This window comes from Anopheles merus, chromosome 2L (genome assembly GCF_017562075.2).
Source record: "Anopheles merus strain MAF chromosome 2L, AmerM5.1, whole genome shotgun sequence".
NCBI lineage: Eukaryota > Metazoa > Arthropoda > Insecta > Diptera > Culicidae > Anopheles > Anopheles merus.
The window spans coordinates 47,826,799-47,843,454 of record NC_054083.1 but is presented as its reverse complement, the minus strand read 5'-3'; the positions used below and the strand labels follow the sequence as shown (position 1 = coordinate 47,843,454).

The 16,656-nt window shown below is 46.6% G+C and overlaps 1 protein-coding gene across 10 annotated transcripts in view; it reads left to right on the top strand.

The window, feature by feature from the left end:
- LOC121592480 (hornerin) overlaps window positions 1–16,656 on the top strand; it is a 53,796-nt gene that overhangs the window by 3,536 nt on the left and 33,604 nt on the right. For 7 of the 10 annotated variants that reach the window (XM_041913960.1, XM_041913959.1, XM_041913956.1 and 4 more), the window contains exon 2: window positions 565–1,464. The gene's annotated coding sequence lies outside the window, so the exon portion shown is untranslated. The remainder of the gene's footprint in view (window positions 1–564; window positions 1,465–16,656) is intronic. The other 3 variants (XM_041913957.1, XM_041913965.1, XM_041913961.1) reach the window with 1 other exon arrangement.

Here is a 16,656-nt window from a genome sequence, read left to right as displayed (position 1 = left end):
AAATAATCGAATACTCCACTCGAAACATCCGCGCAGCATTCTGGGGATGGGGATTTAAATGATTAAATTTTCCCAGGCACTGGGGCAACCCAAAGCGGAAGGAAAAAGCGAATCGAAGAATAACAAAAAAAAAAATAAAAGGAAAAACGAGCTGCTTTGGAATTTCTAGCCCGTGGCACCCAAGGGGCTGTACAGTGAAAGACACAAGGGGGTATGAAAAGGGGAGGGGGGAGGGGGGTGAAATCGGCACACCGCTGCAGCAAAAAAGGAAGTAACAGTGAATGGAACGCACACTGCAAATGGCACGTGAAGTGGTGGTCTGGTGGGCAGGCGCTGGTGAAAAGAAGAGAAGGATAGGGAGAGAGAGAGAGAGAGAGAGAGAGAGAGAGAGAGAAAGAGAAAAAAAGCGAAAGGCCTTGCCCACCCCACCTTCTTTAGCCACCAAAAGCGCACACCCCTGCGGACATTCGTGTAGCAGCAGTCCGGGCGTGCGAACATACACACACACAGAGAAAACACACACCATTGCTCCCTCCTAAAGTGAATTGTTTTTCCTTCTCGCAGCAGAAATCGACAGCAACAACAACCACCAGCAGCAGTAGCCCCAGACGGTGGCAGCCAGCATCAGCGAAACGGCAACGTGTCTAGCAGCTTTTCCTTATCCGCAAGGGAAACGCGCAAAACGAGTCGAAAGTGGAATCAGGTGTAAATAGCAAAACGAAGAAGCGGAAAAGATAAGCCAGAGAGCGAAGGAGAGGGAGAAAGAGAAGCTTTTGAAAGAAGAAAAAAAAAAACATCATCTCCGATCATCATCCTAAGAAGGGTGAGAAAGCGTAGTGCGCGCGGTGAGAAGATCGTGTTTCGTTTGCGCTGTGTGGTGAGTTGGGTGAGAAAGTTTTCACGATCGTTTCAGTGGTGTGTGGTGCAGCGTGATTGTGAGTGTGTGCGTGTGTGTGTTTGAAAAGAAAAGTGCAACCGAAAAAAGCGGGCGCCCACCTGTTACGAAGGGCTTTGCGTGGAAGAAAATCTGCTCTGTGCGCGCATAACACACGCGCACACGCACGCAAAGCGAACAGCAGCAGCAGCAGGTGTATGCGTGGCGGTTTTAGTGGTGTGCTGCGTGAAGTGCGTGTGTCACAGTAGTTTTGTTTTTTGTGTTGTTTGGTAACAGCTCGATCGTGATCATCTTTTATTCGAAGCAGCTCATCGTGTACGTGCGTGTGTGTTTCTCGTGAGATTGTGTGCGCCCAACACAGTCAGAGCAGCATCTCGCACGGTTACCCGTGTTTGGTTTGCTCACCTCGTGAGCTCGCGTGCATCGGTGAGAAGATTTCCGCTACCGCCGCGCCGCTCCCCTTCATCTTCGTCCATCATCTCGTCGCCTACTGGTCACGGTGCGCGTGTGTGTCTGGTAGTTTTAGCGCACGGAAGGAAATGTAATGTGTTTGAAAGCTAAGACACAAGGTAAGTGCCCGGAAGCGGTTCACCATCTGCATCCTAGTTGTCCCGTAGCTGTGTCGACAAGATGCCCCTTTTTGGGCTTTTCATTTCCATTCCGCCCGGAACGCTGCGGGGTTTGCGCTTTAAGCTGCAACGTGCAACGTCAGGCATTGCACCAGCCCGAAACGTGTTCAAACAAGTCACGACACAGACACGCACATACATCGACCCGGAGAAGCGCACTGCTGACGTCAGAGCTAATTGCCGACGAGCCGGCGGGCGCATTGCGAAAAACCCGGGCGGGAGGGTGCTTTGTGCATATGGAAAAGCGTAGAAGCGACGACACACGTGGCGGCCGTGCATGATTCATGGCACATCGCATGAGCTTTGTGCGAGAGACCCATATTATACGTAAGCGTCACTGAGCATTTGCATTATTCTGGTCGGCCCTCGGCCCTGCTGCCGATCGGCACGGGAAGGTTCGGGAAGGACTGCTGCCACCACGTGGGGCGGTGGTTGCAAAACTATGCGCATCGAAAGCGAACGTGGGCACCGGGAGAGAGAAGTCATTTACCCGTCGCCATGGCTTGGTTTCTAGGGTAGGGTCGTCGGCTGGAACTGTAGCAATTTGGCGATGGCGGCGACGGCGACAGCACGACAACGACCGACCCAAACCGGGTGCCGCTCGTCGGAGGAAATGTGAAAAGTCATTAAAAGCGCCCGAAACAGCCGAAGAACGTGGCATTGAGCCTTCTTGAACGCTCACTCCGTGGTCCAGCAGTGGCCCCCCCACCCGAAGGCATTATGCAGGAATCCGGTGGGATTGCTATTTAATACGATTTTGGTGGGAGACTGAAACGATGCCATGCGAGACGTTACGGATCCCAGTTTTTATTAGGATCGTTACGGTTCGCCCGGGGTCTCGCCGGTCGTTTGCCCAAAACTGGTGTTTGGCCGCGCGTTTTTCCGCCAGCAGCGTTCCGGCACCAGCTGACAGCAGCTTGTCGTCGCTCACTCGACGACGGTGAAGTGGTTTTCCTCTTTGCATGCCAAACGAGCCACAACAGCAGCAGCTGCCGTTTCGCACCTTTTTGGAGTTGTCTCCCAAAGCAATCGATGACAAAGCGAAATTAGGTGGCAATATGGATTTGTGCACTGCCTGCCTGCCGGCTGTTGGGGCTCCGAGGTGTCCGAGATGAAAATAGAACCGAAACAGAACGGACACTGCCGGCTCCCCCCCGGGGCGTCCAGGGTCATCTAGCGAGACGGCTGGGGTTGGAAATGAAGACATTTCCAAACGAGTGTGTGCCTCTACCGGGAAAGATAATCCCCTTTGAGCGCGGTGCCAATAGTGTGTATGTGTGTGTGTGTGGTTTGTGACACGAAACGGTTTAAATTGGACGGCTTTTGTGCTTTCTATGCATAGGCCGGCACCACAGAATCGATTGTTTGACAATAGCTTAGATTGAGAGATTTGGCTCGTTCGAAGCGGGCCTCGGTTGATTGATAATACAATTTGATGGGGTTGTTTGAGAGGCTTTTGGAGGCTTAAAATGCGTTTGTGATGATTATAACTTTGCTGCCTTTTTGTGCTTGGATGGATATGCTGGTTGGCTATTTTGTGCTCTTCTATTTATAATGTATAAACATGAAACACTAAAAAGATATGTCAAATGGTTCCCAAAAATGTAGATATTAAGTCTGATGTTAGCTACAGACTCGACAAACGTGTACCCTTTATTACCAATCAATTTCAGCGGGACTTCGTGGTGTCGTGCTAAGCGTTAGTTCCTTTAAAAGACAGGTTGTAGGTTCAATTCCTCGCGCGCGCGCGCGCTTAGGTTGAACTTCTTGTCATTGTTTCCGTCGCTTTATTTCCAAAATAAACGAAACGGAAATTATCAAGGACAGACAAGAACGCACACAACGCTCAAATTGCCATTTTGTGGATGTAGCAGAGAGGTCCCATTGACATTTGTTGAAAAGGTTATGGGGGAAGCTTCTAAATTAATTTGGATGTAAAAAAAGAAGCGACTCCCGACAACACACACACATACGAGACTCACTTCTGCCTCTCTTAAACTTTAATCAGGTTTTTACGTGATGCGAATGAAAACCAACGAAACTCTGCTGTATGTGAAGCCAGCCAGCACCCACAACCGTAGGATGTGTTTTGTCGGAAGACGATGGGATTCCCCTTCACAGTGTGTGTGGTTAGAGAGCTGACAAAAAAGTCCCCCACCGACACAAGTTAAGTAGCGAGAAAGCATATCAGCATAAAAAATAATCAACTTTGTGTGTATGTATGTCATCGTCGTGCCCCAATGCTGCTGCTGCTGCTGCCACGATGATGAAGAAAACATTAGCTAAAAGCGCAATTGAGCAAACGGCATTTATTGTCTCGCCAGGAGAGCGTTCTGTTTATGATTACCCTTTCAGGATGTGTTCAGGGCTTACCACTGGAAGACATTTCTGGGAGCCTTTTTTGTTTTGGTTTTGTGCCACACACGATCGTTTGTTGGTAGGATGATCCCAGAAAAGGATCCAAGAACACTTGAAGACACAGTGATGTGTGTGCTGTAGGTAATGACATCTTTTTTGCTGGGGGTCCTTCCTAACTGGGGTCTCCGTGTCTCTGGCTCACCCTGCACCGTTGACAGCAATTACAGTGTTAAGTCTTTCTCCCACGGCTTCTTTTCGAACTCTTTCACCGGTTGAGGTATCCTTTTTTAAGGGCGGGCCGGCCGGAATGTGTTCCAATGTATTACAGCGGGCCACACTGGGCCACGGTTTGAGTTTGATGTTAATTTCAGCGTCCTGAGCTTTCCAGAGCACACGGGGTGGGTTAGAGTGTAAGATAAAACAGCCCGCAAACTCTGGGGCTTGACGAAACGAGGAAGATAATGACTTTCGTTTTCACTTTCTTTTTCCTTTTTTGGGGGGGGGGGGGGGGGTTGCGGTGTGTTTGAATAGGTCAATAAGGGATAGGACAGAGACGGTGTGCTGATGAACAAAAGGGGGAAATTGGGAGCTTATGGTAGAAAAGGGTTCCAGGTTTTCGGGGTGGATCCCAATTAAATGGAATGAAAATGTCACCGAGAAGTTTTGCTTTTTTTTCTTCGCCTTCTCCTGAATCTCCTTCAGTCCCCTTGCGTGTGGTTGTGTTGTGTTTTTAGCACGAGAAGAAACTTTTTCTCTTCCCGAAATGTCCTTTCCCATTATTTCGATGGGCTTTTTCCATGTGGCAGTATTTCTTCACCTCCTTAGTGGTCCTCATAAAACCGTGTTTTTTATACTATTTTAAGTATGGTAAAGAACGATCTTTATCATGCGTGTGCGCGTGCCTGTGTGACGGGCATCTTCCCTCTGGATACCGGAAAAAGAGTTTGTTTGCAGAAACGGAATGAAAGGATAATACAAACCCTTTTTGCCGATGACATCCCTGTTCCCTCTCGGGTAGCAAATTCGGTCAATTTTTTTCAACTCTTTTTGGTCGTGCACAGGGATCTTTGCTTTGGTAAAAGAATGTGGAAAAATTAATAAGCAAAAGGAAGAAACAAAAAATGGACAATCTAAGCTTTCAATGTCAGCGGGTAAACTTTGGCATCAACAACAAGAACAAAGGGCCGAGAGGACAGGCCATGGTTTATGATGTTTCGTTACGCTGCTGCTGCTGCTGCTACGGCGGAAAAGTTGATGATAAATTTGCATTTTCGCCAGTGAGTTAGTTACTACCGGGTTTCACCCAGCTTTGCTCGATGCCCTAACCCCAACCACTGCTTTCTTCTTGGGTGTGTTTTTGTGCATTTTTTTGCGCTTGTAACGACCCTTCGGACGATGGGAGTAATTATTCACGAATCTTTCTTTAGTCCAGTTGCTGGGTGGCCTGCCGCTGTTTGTTAAGAAGGTGGATTATTGAGTATGGCAATTGGAAATTAAATTGGCACCAGCTACTAACGACAGTGCTACGGGAGAGAGAGAGAGAGAGAGAGAGAGAGAGAGAGAGAGAGAGAGAGAGAGAGAGAGAGAGAGAGAGAGAGAGAGAGAGAGAGAGAGAGAGAGAGAGAGAGAGAGAGAGAGAGAGAGAGAGAGAGAGAGAGAGAGAGAGAGAGAGAGAGAGAGAGAGAGAGAGAGAGAGAGAGAGAGAGAGAGAGAGAGAGAGAGAGAGAGATAAAACATAGTTGGAAATAAGAAGACCCAACGAGAGGACTGTGTAATATGCAACAATCAGCCAATAGATAGCGAAGGTACAGCTAAAACGGAAAATACAATAAAGAATAAGGAAGTTGAACAGTTGGTAGAAGATTAATGTTAAAGAAATGAAACTGCAATGTTTGCTACAACATGTAAACAATCCTTATAACTTGATAAACTCTCAATGATAATAAAACATTGAAGAAAAGGATGAAACAAATGAAGGAAAAGGGGTAGGTAAAAATAGGGTATAAGTAAAAATAAAATAAAATAAAATAAAATACTAACAATTGGAACTCTCTACAAGATAAAAAATAGAAGTTTATGGCAATCATTACTTTTCAAATTAAAAAAAAAGTTTGATGTAGCTTTTTTTCAATAAAACACCAACCAGTAGGCCAATAAAGACTCTACTTCCTGTCGGTGTCGTTGAGTGATGATGAGGAGGGAAAGCCTCTTCAAGTGCACTACACACTCAAGCACACACACACTCACGCACTACACACTTCAGGCTTCAGCTTTTCAAACTTGCAATTTCGAGAGACTCGTCTGACCAGCGGCGAGGCCCCTCTCCCAAACCCATCTTGGCTTACTTTTTGCCAGTTAGATCATCATGTTCGCACCGGGGCACAGTTTTATTTTTGCTTCCTTCGCCTCGTTACCAGGAAGTCTCGTTAACCTCCCTTCCCTCCCCGTCGTAACTTACACGCACTTGCGGTTGATTTCACGCATCCAGTTTCTCTTACACTGGGGAGCTAGCTGGGCGGTGTGTGTGTGTTTCGGTCGGTTGAAAATCGAAATTGGTTCACTGCGTCGATCGCGTGCGTGGCGCGTCGTCGCTACTACTTACTCCAGGGTTACTACTTCTTTTACCATTTTTTCCACCAGTGAAGGAAGAAATCGAATTTAGTTTAAAAAAAACACACAAAAATTAGACATCAGTTTCATTTTCGTTCGGTTTATTACATTTTATTGCTCTTTGTGTATGCTGTTAGTTCGTTTCGCTTTTCTCACACTGGTGAAATTGTGCGCAACAGGGGGGAAGATGGGTAACACAGTAGCAGCAAAACAAATCCTTTCTGTTGGCAAACTAAATCCTCACCCTTCCCGGCGATCGGCGGCCGGGTCGTCATTTTCCATCGGTTTCATCATCTTTTTAGCAAACAGTTTCCATGCCCCCGGACTCGTTACTGCGAGCAAGAAAGAGAGGGTAGACCTACTACCGTCTTAATCATGGGTGTTCGCTACTTTTGGATAATTTGTTGTGCGCGTTCGCTTTTTTCTTTCCTCTTCAGTTGTAAATTCCATTCCAGCGCTCGCTCGCGCCGCTTACCTTTCCTGCTCGCTGTAGCGGAGGTAGTAAAAGTGAAAATGGTGTCTTTGGGCTGCGCGCCGTCCGACTGTCTTCAACCGCGCGTGTGTGTGTGTATTGCACAATAGGCAGGAAGTAAAAGCGTTTGTGCGTGCAGTAAGACAATAGGAGGAAGTGGTGGTGGCTTTTCCGTGCGCCATCAGCCGCCGTCTTTAGTTAGTGTGTGGGTATATCTATTTGCAGCTTGTGTATGTGTCTTGTTGTTGCTCGGTTTGCGCTTTTCTATTGCATTCTATTTCTTTTTGGATAATTTTTTTTAAAATACGTGTTGTACTATATGAACCATTTTTTTTCACTTGCTAAGGGCTGTGATCTCAGGACCTTTTGCTACCACCAAAGGTCTGCGCCAGGGGGACGGGCTTGCCTGTCTCCTTTTCAACTTGGCGCTAGAGAGGGCCATCCGCGACTCGAGGGTGGAGACTACGGGAACCATCTTCTATAAGTCAACCCAGATCCTGGCATACGCTGATGATATAGACATCATTGGTCTGCGGCTCTCCTATGTAGCAGAAGCCTACCAAGGGATTGAGCAGGCGGCAGAGAGCCTCGGATTGCAGATAAACGAGGCAAAGACCAAACTGATGGTGGCAACATCAGCGGACCTACCAATAAATAATCCGAATCTACGTAGGCGTGACGTACAGATAGGTGAACGCACTTTTGAAGTCGTCCCACAATTCACCTATCTTGGGTCAAAGGTCAGCAACGACAACAGCATGGAAGCTGAGTTGCGCGCAAGGATGCTGGCTGGCAACCGGTCATTCTACAGCCTGAAAAAGCAGTTTACCTCAAAGAACCTGTCGCGACGGACGAAGCTGGGACTATATAGTACCTATATAGTACCAGTACTCACATACGCCTCTGAGACATGGACACTGTCCAAATCTGACGAAACCCTCTTAGCCGCGTTCGAGAGGAAGATGCTCAGAAGGATACTTGGCCCCGTATGTGTGGAAGGACAATGGAGGAGCCGCTATAATGACGAGCTATACGAGATGTACGGCGACCTCACTGTCGTACAGCGTATAAAGCTCGCCAGGCTCCGGTGGGCTGGCCATGTTATACGCATGGAAACGGACGACCCAGCCCGTAAAGTCTTTTTAGGCCGTCCACAAGGACAGAGGAGGCGTGGTAGGCCCAAACTGAGGTGGCAAGATGGCGTGGAGGCGTCCGCCATTAAGGCCGGGATAACGGACTGGCAGACGAAGGCGCGAGACCGTGAGCGGTTTCGGACACTCCTGAGGCAGGCCAAGACCGCAAAGCGGTTGTAGTGCCGGATAAGTAAGTAAGTAAGTAAGGGCTGTTGAGAGTTTTGCTTCCGGGTTTGCGGCACAGAGGAAGCTGTGGGTTATGCATTTTTCAGGGGTTTGTTGAACCCTTCCACCAGCGCTTTTCGTCCACTGCCGCCAACGCTTTGTTTTTCTTTAATTTTAAGCCCAAAATCGGAACGAGATAGATTTCTTTTTTGGCTGTGTTTTCTCAACAACAATCGCGTGTGTTCGTCTCCCGGAGTTCGTTCTATTGTTTGTGTTTTTATGGCAAAAAAGAGGAGTGGAAGCTTTTCTCATTTATTTTCCTTCGGTTTGATAAATATTTTTCCGATTTGTATTCCCTTTTTTGAATTTTGGTTCAAGTTTTTCCTTTCGACTGCAAACGCCTTGATGGCGGTCGAACATTGTTATTTTATCCATGCGCCGTGCTTTGTCGAGAAAGCAAAGAACTATTAAAAAAGTGAACAGAACCAAGTTTGAATGATGATTGTATTGTTTGTTTTCCTTTTCAATTTAATGCGTCTGCCTCTACTTTGATACTTATTTCATCTCTATCTTTGGACCTGTTTTCCATTATCTTTAACATATTTTCAAATACTATTCCGATGCCAAACCACCGAGCATGAAGAGTCTTCCGGATGTTCCCATGACGTAACCAAAGTATATGGGGCCATTTATAAAAAAAAAAAAAAACGTGGGCAGACAGCTGGAATATAGTTTTAAAAACTATTGTTTCTGTCATCGCCCCCATGGGTTGTAATCTTCCTTTCCATCTCCCTCCGAGCCACTAGGGTAAATGTCATAAAAATGGTCAACTTGGAGAAATGTAACGAAAAGGCCCCACTACCTTGCGGCGCTCGTTGTAAAACCGATTACGAGAGATTCGCTGCGGGGGGGGGGGGGTTGTTTTCTGTCAGTTTTCTTTCGTGTCTGCACCAGACACACCCGAGGCCCCGATGTAAGCGAGCGCGGTTGTTGTTTGGGAAAAACTACAGCACAAACAAAGCAGCAACAACACAACTACCTTGCTTGAAAGGGGGAGCACAAAAAAAAAAAAAAACACTTACACAACCACTTGGCGGATTGCGCGGTGGGGCTTTTCACCCCTTTCTCCAATCGTTATATGAACTTCCAAATTGCTACTGCTGGCTATTGCCGTACACCCATACACACTTCGAGCGAAATATATTATTTTGTACGCTTTTTTTTTTTTGGTTGGGGGGTACGCCTTGCGGTGAAAAGAAAAGTGCTTTCATTGTGCCACCTATATCAACGAGTACACCTCGGTGCAATTTTCCACCGAGGGGTTTGTTTTGCTGGATCCCAGATGCGGAAGAGAAGTATGCCGCGCGTGAGCAGTAAGCAGGGGAAGACGTCCTTGTTTCGGACGGACAGACTGAGCAAACGGAGAAGCTAGCGAAAGGAAAGGGGTGTTGTGTTAGGGTACAGGCAGCGAAAGGGTTTCTTGGCTGCGTGGTTAGCGCGTATGAGTGTGTGTGTTATGCTGTGGGCACTAATTAGTGTTTCCATCACCACCGACAAACGACGACGACGTCGGCGACGGCGATGACGACTACGTGGCTGGCACGTAATCAGGCCATTACCGGTTTCTGAAGCGGATGCACCACACACTTACCCGGGCCCGCACGGTGCATAGTGGTCGCACGATCACTCTCTCCTTCTCACTCGCATTGTGGCTGTATTTTCTGCAGCTGCAGCTGTGTGCTGTCAGTGTACATTACACCTGCACCGTTTTATGCGCAAGGAATCTCCGCAATATGGTGGTTGAGGTGTTGGGAGCGAACAGCGAAGCGCACGGGAAGAAGGGCGCGGTTTTGTAACAAAACTCGAGAAGAGTCATAGAAAATGCCAAAGGGAGGAGGAAGAGCGGCGGATCGGTTGGTTGGTGTGGAGATACGCGCGTATGCACGAGATGGATTACTAACAGGTTGCTGCTGCAGTGCTGCAGAGTTACTAAAGGTGTAATGCACTTCTAATAGCCTGTGTGCGGTTGGTTTACGGCGAATCTTGGCGTTTTTTTTCTCTTGTTTTATGGCGCTTTAGTGGCGTTTCTCACATGAGATGTTTAGAAGCCATTTAGTCGAGACGGGAAGGGCTTTAAAAAAACATACAACTTAACTCTTTCTATTTAAATTGTAGTACATAGATGCGTGAGGACTAAACGATTGTCTGGGTTTATCCATTTTTTTCTCTCTACTGTTCTCGTAATCTGTTTCGCTTCTTAAAAGTTCATCTGAAAGAAACGATTGCACAATGCGGTTTCCCTTTTTTGTCCACCATAAACGACACTCGCTGTGAATGCTAGAGGAGCACCACCATTAACTCCAACGTAAAGATACGGAAAACCACATCATCTTTGCTAGCAGTGCCCCCGCTATCACGGCTGTGGTTGATGGTTTTCACTCTCTTTGCCGAGCGAGACTTGTACACTTTTGCGTCGATGTGGCATTTCAAGCCGTTGCTGTGATGGTAGTGTACGATGTGCGATGTGGCCGATGAGACCGATCATGTTGATGACTGGGAATGTCACGAGTTTGCTGCTTGCGTGGGAGCAATATCTTATCTTCATTCTGGTCAGTTTTCGTCAGATCGTAAACTGTTCGAATAAAAGCGCATTTAGCGCATACCATGGCAACGTTGAATCTTGCTGCTGGGGATGTATCGACGGACTGACACACGTCAGCCCGTGGTTCAATTCTAATGTCGGCCGTTGTTAGAATTTAGAGACAACTGTATGTCATTTGGCATACAACATGATCCTATCTAACAGAGGCGCGCGTGCTCGTTAATACTTACATTAAACATTGTTTCAAGTTATAATTTTATTTAAAACATCAAACATTTCTCAAAGAACATGAGATTCACAAACATTCAGGTACGCACTGCGGCAATCTGTTGCACCCTTGGCACTGCAAGTGTTGTGTGGTGTTCCTTTAATGATGTTTCGTTTAGGAATAAAAATATGAAGGATCACCGAACTCTGAAGTGCCGAAGACACGACACTCTCCAATCCATACAGAAGAAGAAGACTCCGTGCGCATCTCTGGGGTGCTAATTTGACGATACGGTCACGTTTGCACGTTTCTCCCTATCATCATCATATCCTTCCCTCGCACATACATTTTGCATCCTCAGCTTCTTGCTCGGTACTAACCATCTCACTAAGCAAGGGGAGAAAACCCATGTACCCCATCATGTTTTGATTGGATGGCACATAATTAGAGCGTATCATGATGGTCTTTGGATGGTCCCCATTGCCCTCAATCAGGGCAGATGCAGATCAGGGGATGAGGTTGTGCATTTTGTGGCTTTATAGAACGTTACCGGAATGTGAACGAGCGAACCTGTGATTTGCAATTGAGACGTTTGTAACTACGATATTTCACGTATCTTGAAGTATACTGTTTGTTCAGATCAGATGGGAGAGACAGTTGGCAGTTGTTAGAGGAGCATTTACTGTACATTTCGTCAATTTCGTACCTTTGGGGAAATCCTTCCAATTCTAACTGGAATTTATTCCTCCTCCAAGGGATTTCCAATGACCACTTTTCCCGCAAACAAAGGCTACTTTATGACCATCAATTTCGCTGCGTCCCTAATGTCCTGCCGGGGAACACATTACGTATCAGAGAAAGTGTAATACTCTGTTCGTAGTTTAGTGGGTCGTTTTATCGGAGAAAAACCATTGCCCGTCCCAAAAAAACGAAAGAAAAGGCTAACGATTGCCCTACGTTTTGTCGTCCGTTTACCGTTTGCACCAACGTACGTCAGCAGTGAGGTTCTTGCTCTAACGCTAATTAAATGACCCCAAGAGAGCCTGTCTCTCGGGGGAGGACTGAAGGTGACCGTAAAAGGATCGAACGCTCCGGTAGCATCAAGTTAGGGTCGTCTGGACCGGGACCGGTCAAGTTGCGCGGGTATTAAGTTTGCCGTGTCGGCCGCCCCTCGTAGCATTGGCAATGACACGGGGCCTCGGCACTTATCATTAGACACTGGAAGCACCGAAACGGTGATAATGACCCGAATAGTTAAATGGCTCTCTTTCTTACTTTCAAAACCGGACAACGATTTGTCCGTTACGGGACAACTTTTGGCCTGGAGTGGTTTTTGAACATCGACTGTAGTCAATAATGTGTTTGCACTGCCATTCCTAAACGGTTCTAAATGAAATGAAGAAAAATGCTAAAAGCCAATCATAAGAGAAATTCAAACCCTCTAAAACAGTAACGGCAAAACGCATCAGAAGCAAATGAGGAGTAAATTGAGGTTGTTTTCCCTTTTCACAATTTTTGCCCCTTTTTTTTGGGGGGGAGTTGGCCTCAATTTTCAGTTCATTTCATAGTAAATGCCACCGAAGAGGGTTCCACCAATTTCGCAAACACAGTGCTGATCGTAATATGCTTGTCTTCTACGGCTAAGGACAAGGTACGAGTGTCCTTTGAAGGTTATGTCTCGATTTCAAAGTCCCTACGGAGGTTCTTTCACTGTTATCAGCAAGAGATGGCTTACCCACATGTGAATTTCGAGACCAAAACGATAAAAAATAACAAAATAAAGGATATTTTCTTTACCCTTCAACATGCTGCTGCTTGCTCGCTACGCTTACATGTAGTGTTCTTCATTTACCAACAAATTTAAGAAGGTTTGATTTGGTCCTGCACAAGACCCTTTTTTGTTGTTGTTGTTTGGTTTGGTTTTACCGGCCCTAGTAGCCATCAAATGTCACCCAGCCACACCGCCGCCTTATGATGATGAAAATATTTGAGGTTTTGCGAACCGTGCCCCTGTCTTTGCTGTTGTCAACCTCTGGAATATGATCCCGGGGAGCAGAAAATTCAATTTCGTCCGTAACGCGATTTGCCGTACCATGAGTGGCATGAGAAAATGAGCCAAACGGTGAAGGTGTTATTGCAATACGACATTATTAGATATGTGTGTGTGTGTGTATTTGCTTCAGGTCGGCAAGAAGTTGTGGGGCCTGGTTTACATGCATGGTACCAAAAACATGATGGGGGGATACCATGGGACCTTTCTTCCCGCTGCTGCGCACCAATGAACTGTAATCGAAAGTCCTGAGCGAGACCCCGGGACATCGACGTCATCGGCTTTTCGACTTTTACAAGATCAAACTTTTCCTCCCGCTGGTGGTACTGTGCGGGCTTTATCGTGTTGCATTTTCCCTTCCTTTTGTGTTTCTGCGTTGACTTTGCTTTGTTTGTGGGTTGTGGGTTTGCCTTTGTTGAAAGGAATCTAACCAACAAGCAGGAACAGAATAACAAACAAAAAATCCCTAAAAATTGTAACATTTGTGAGGTGGGGATGGATTTCATTGTTTGTGTGAAAATCCGAAAACGGGAGAGTGAGTTTGGACGTGTGTAAGCCTTCCGGAAGCAACTCGTGTGTGTGTGTGTGGCTGTGTGTGCTGAAAATAATTCGCCTGTCGGCACTGATCCGTGTGCAGCATGGCGTGCGGGCAGTGGAATCGTGTGGAAAATCTTTTTGGCCACGCGATCAGTTTCCCTTTTACTCTTACAACAAACCTGGTTGGGTGGTGCGGTTGTGTAAACCTTGTTCGTTGCTGGTGGTGGCTGGATTACGTGACACGAATACACACCGAAAGCAAGCAAGCACCAAATCAAAATGGGGTCAAAAAAGTACGGAGACCAGGGGGGTTTCTGTTACGACATTGCGAATTCGGAAACGAAAAACGGTAGAAGAAAAACGGTTCCATCAGTTAGTAAAGCGAAAATGACTTCCTTCCTTCCGTGTGCGTGTCGTTCGGCACTGTGCTGCACGCACAGGTGTGGAAAAAACAAAAGCATGTCGGAAAAATGGTCCGCAGCTAAATCATCCCTTCTTTGAGATACGCTGGCTTTTCCACAATCCGTTTTGTGCTGGGTAGGTGTGCAAAAAGGTGTAATAAAATAGCGTAAAAAACATTTTTGTCTGCGACAAACAGACGACTGAAGACGGGGAGAAGTATACTTGTACGCAACAAAATCAGTCCGCGTTTGAGAGGTTGGGGATTACTATGAATGTTTTAAATTAGTTCACGGAACTGTCGGTCTTTCTGAAGCACAGTGGGTTTTCCAAGATTGCGCTGATTGTATTACTTGAAAATTTGAAGAAGAAATGGCATTCTGTTTCGGAAATTGCACGACGAAGCTTGGCTTGAATAATTAAATCCATTTCGGTGTAAATCAGTGCTGAGTTTTGTCTTGTTTTGCTTACTTTTGACAGTTACAACAACGCGGCATCGCCACAAAAACCGCAGCACCGTCTCACGATCGAAACCCTCACCAAGAAGAAAGACTGCCGGCGACGTGTGCGCGCCTGTCCATAATGTTTCGTTCGCTTTATTTGCTCAAATCAAACTCTTTCCCAGTGTGGCGGATGTAGAGTTTAAAGTTTTTGATGGAGATTAAATTTCCTCCCCCCCCCCCCCCCCCTCTCTGCTTCTGTCGTTAGTTTTCCAATTTCACAAAGCACAGTCTCTGTACGCACCTGGTCAACCAGCGTTTCAAGAAGAGTTTTGTCGTGGGATATTGCGTTCGATTGCGTTAGCAAAAATCTCGGTCTCCTTTTTGTGAAAGACCGGAACGGCGCGACGGGGCTGCGGGGTTAAGTCCGGGTGTAATTGTAATTTTGTCCGCCGCTTTTGTTCGCCGCTTTGCTTCAGCTCGCTCGGAAGCACCTTTTGCGGTGGAAGAATGTTCCTGTATTGTTGGCGTCCGCGCGGTTTTCGGGTGAAAGCGAAAGCTCTCCTGGGGCGGTGTTACAAGGGGTACAACACTTACCTTTAGCTCTTAGCTAGCTTGCCTCATTTTCAATGCACGAAGAAAGTACGAGAAGTGGGGTTTTAGTAAGCGGAATGTGGAGAGAGACAAATCCACCCGCGAGCACCTTGAGATGGCGGAGCAGGTTGGAGGGCATAAAAATAAACCATAAGAAACAATGGTTCATCAAGCTGCTAAATAACGATAAAACTTTAACCGACCGGAAGGCGCGTGCTGCGGTGTGGCGCTTCAATCAGGCATCATCGGCTTAGCGCGAAGAAGGAGCAAACGATTCCACCCAACCCACCTTTTGCTCCTGTACAAACCGTGGCAGCAGGGATTGGGGATGGGAAGCGAGAGCTTTCCGTCCAGTTTGGGTGGGAAGCGCAGGATAGCGCAAGATAGACAAGTTTGGTTTTCCTGTCGCTTTCGTGCTGTCGCGTTGCGGAAGGAGGATGTTTTGCACACACCGTGTTTTACTTGTACGAAGGACTGGCCTGTGTGTGTGTGTGTGTGTGTGTGCGGCTTGGGAAGAAGTAGTGGAAAGGCGACGATGGACGGGAAAGTACGCAAACACTTCCACTGCTTGAGATTTCCGTTTGAGGCGCTGGATGGTGGGAAATGGGATGATGGCGCAGGGAAAGGGAAAACCGCATCAACGTCAACCGTCTTTTGCCATTGTGGTGGTGGTGGTGGTGGAGAGCTGCTGGCAGAACCGACCACAAGATTCTCGAGAAAGACGCTTGCAAAACCGAACCGAACGCTCTACTCTCAAGGGAGGCAATGGCCGATGGTTCACACGATAGGGTAAGGATGGAATTGAAATTGGTTACATCCTACCATCATCATCCTGCCCAGTCTTGGTGCGCGGGATCGCTCCTGCTCCATCACGCAAGCATCAGCAACTGTGCTTCATTTCACCGCACGTTAACCTTCGAGGGCACAGTGTGCAAGTGCAATTGGTGCAATGATGGTTGTAATATTGTAGTTTGGTTGCAAAAGCTTGGGGTTTTATATTATCTTGAAAGGATATTTTCGCAATTTTAGGAGAACTTTTCCTATCTTCTTTACCACCAGGACGTAATCTGATCAATACTTTATTCTGATGATTAGAGTTGTGTTTTAACTATGAATTAGAGCCTTATCAAGGTCAATCGAGAAACATGTCCTTAGTCGTGGGTCCTAAGACCTAACCTGAAGTAATCCTACACATAAAGAAACGGAGCTATTGTCGCTTCCTACATCAGTATTTCCTTTAAAAGGATATGTTTAAATTCGTACCTCAAAAACAAGACTTACATTAGGAGGTTGACTAGAATTGGGATCCTTACAAAATACAAAAGCTGTTTTGGAGCTAAGTTTGAGATGTTTAATGAACATTATTCAATATAGTAGCGACTTTGGTTCAATTTTACCGCTTTAAATGATCTTAATGGCTTAGTTATGCGTGTTCTCAGTCAATTCCACTTTACAGTTATCGTATCCTGGAGCACTCTCGACGGAGGTTGCATTCCAATCTTCCAGAGAATCCAAGATACAATCAAATCCCAAGAGATATTTCTCAACTCTGATTGAGATCTGA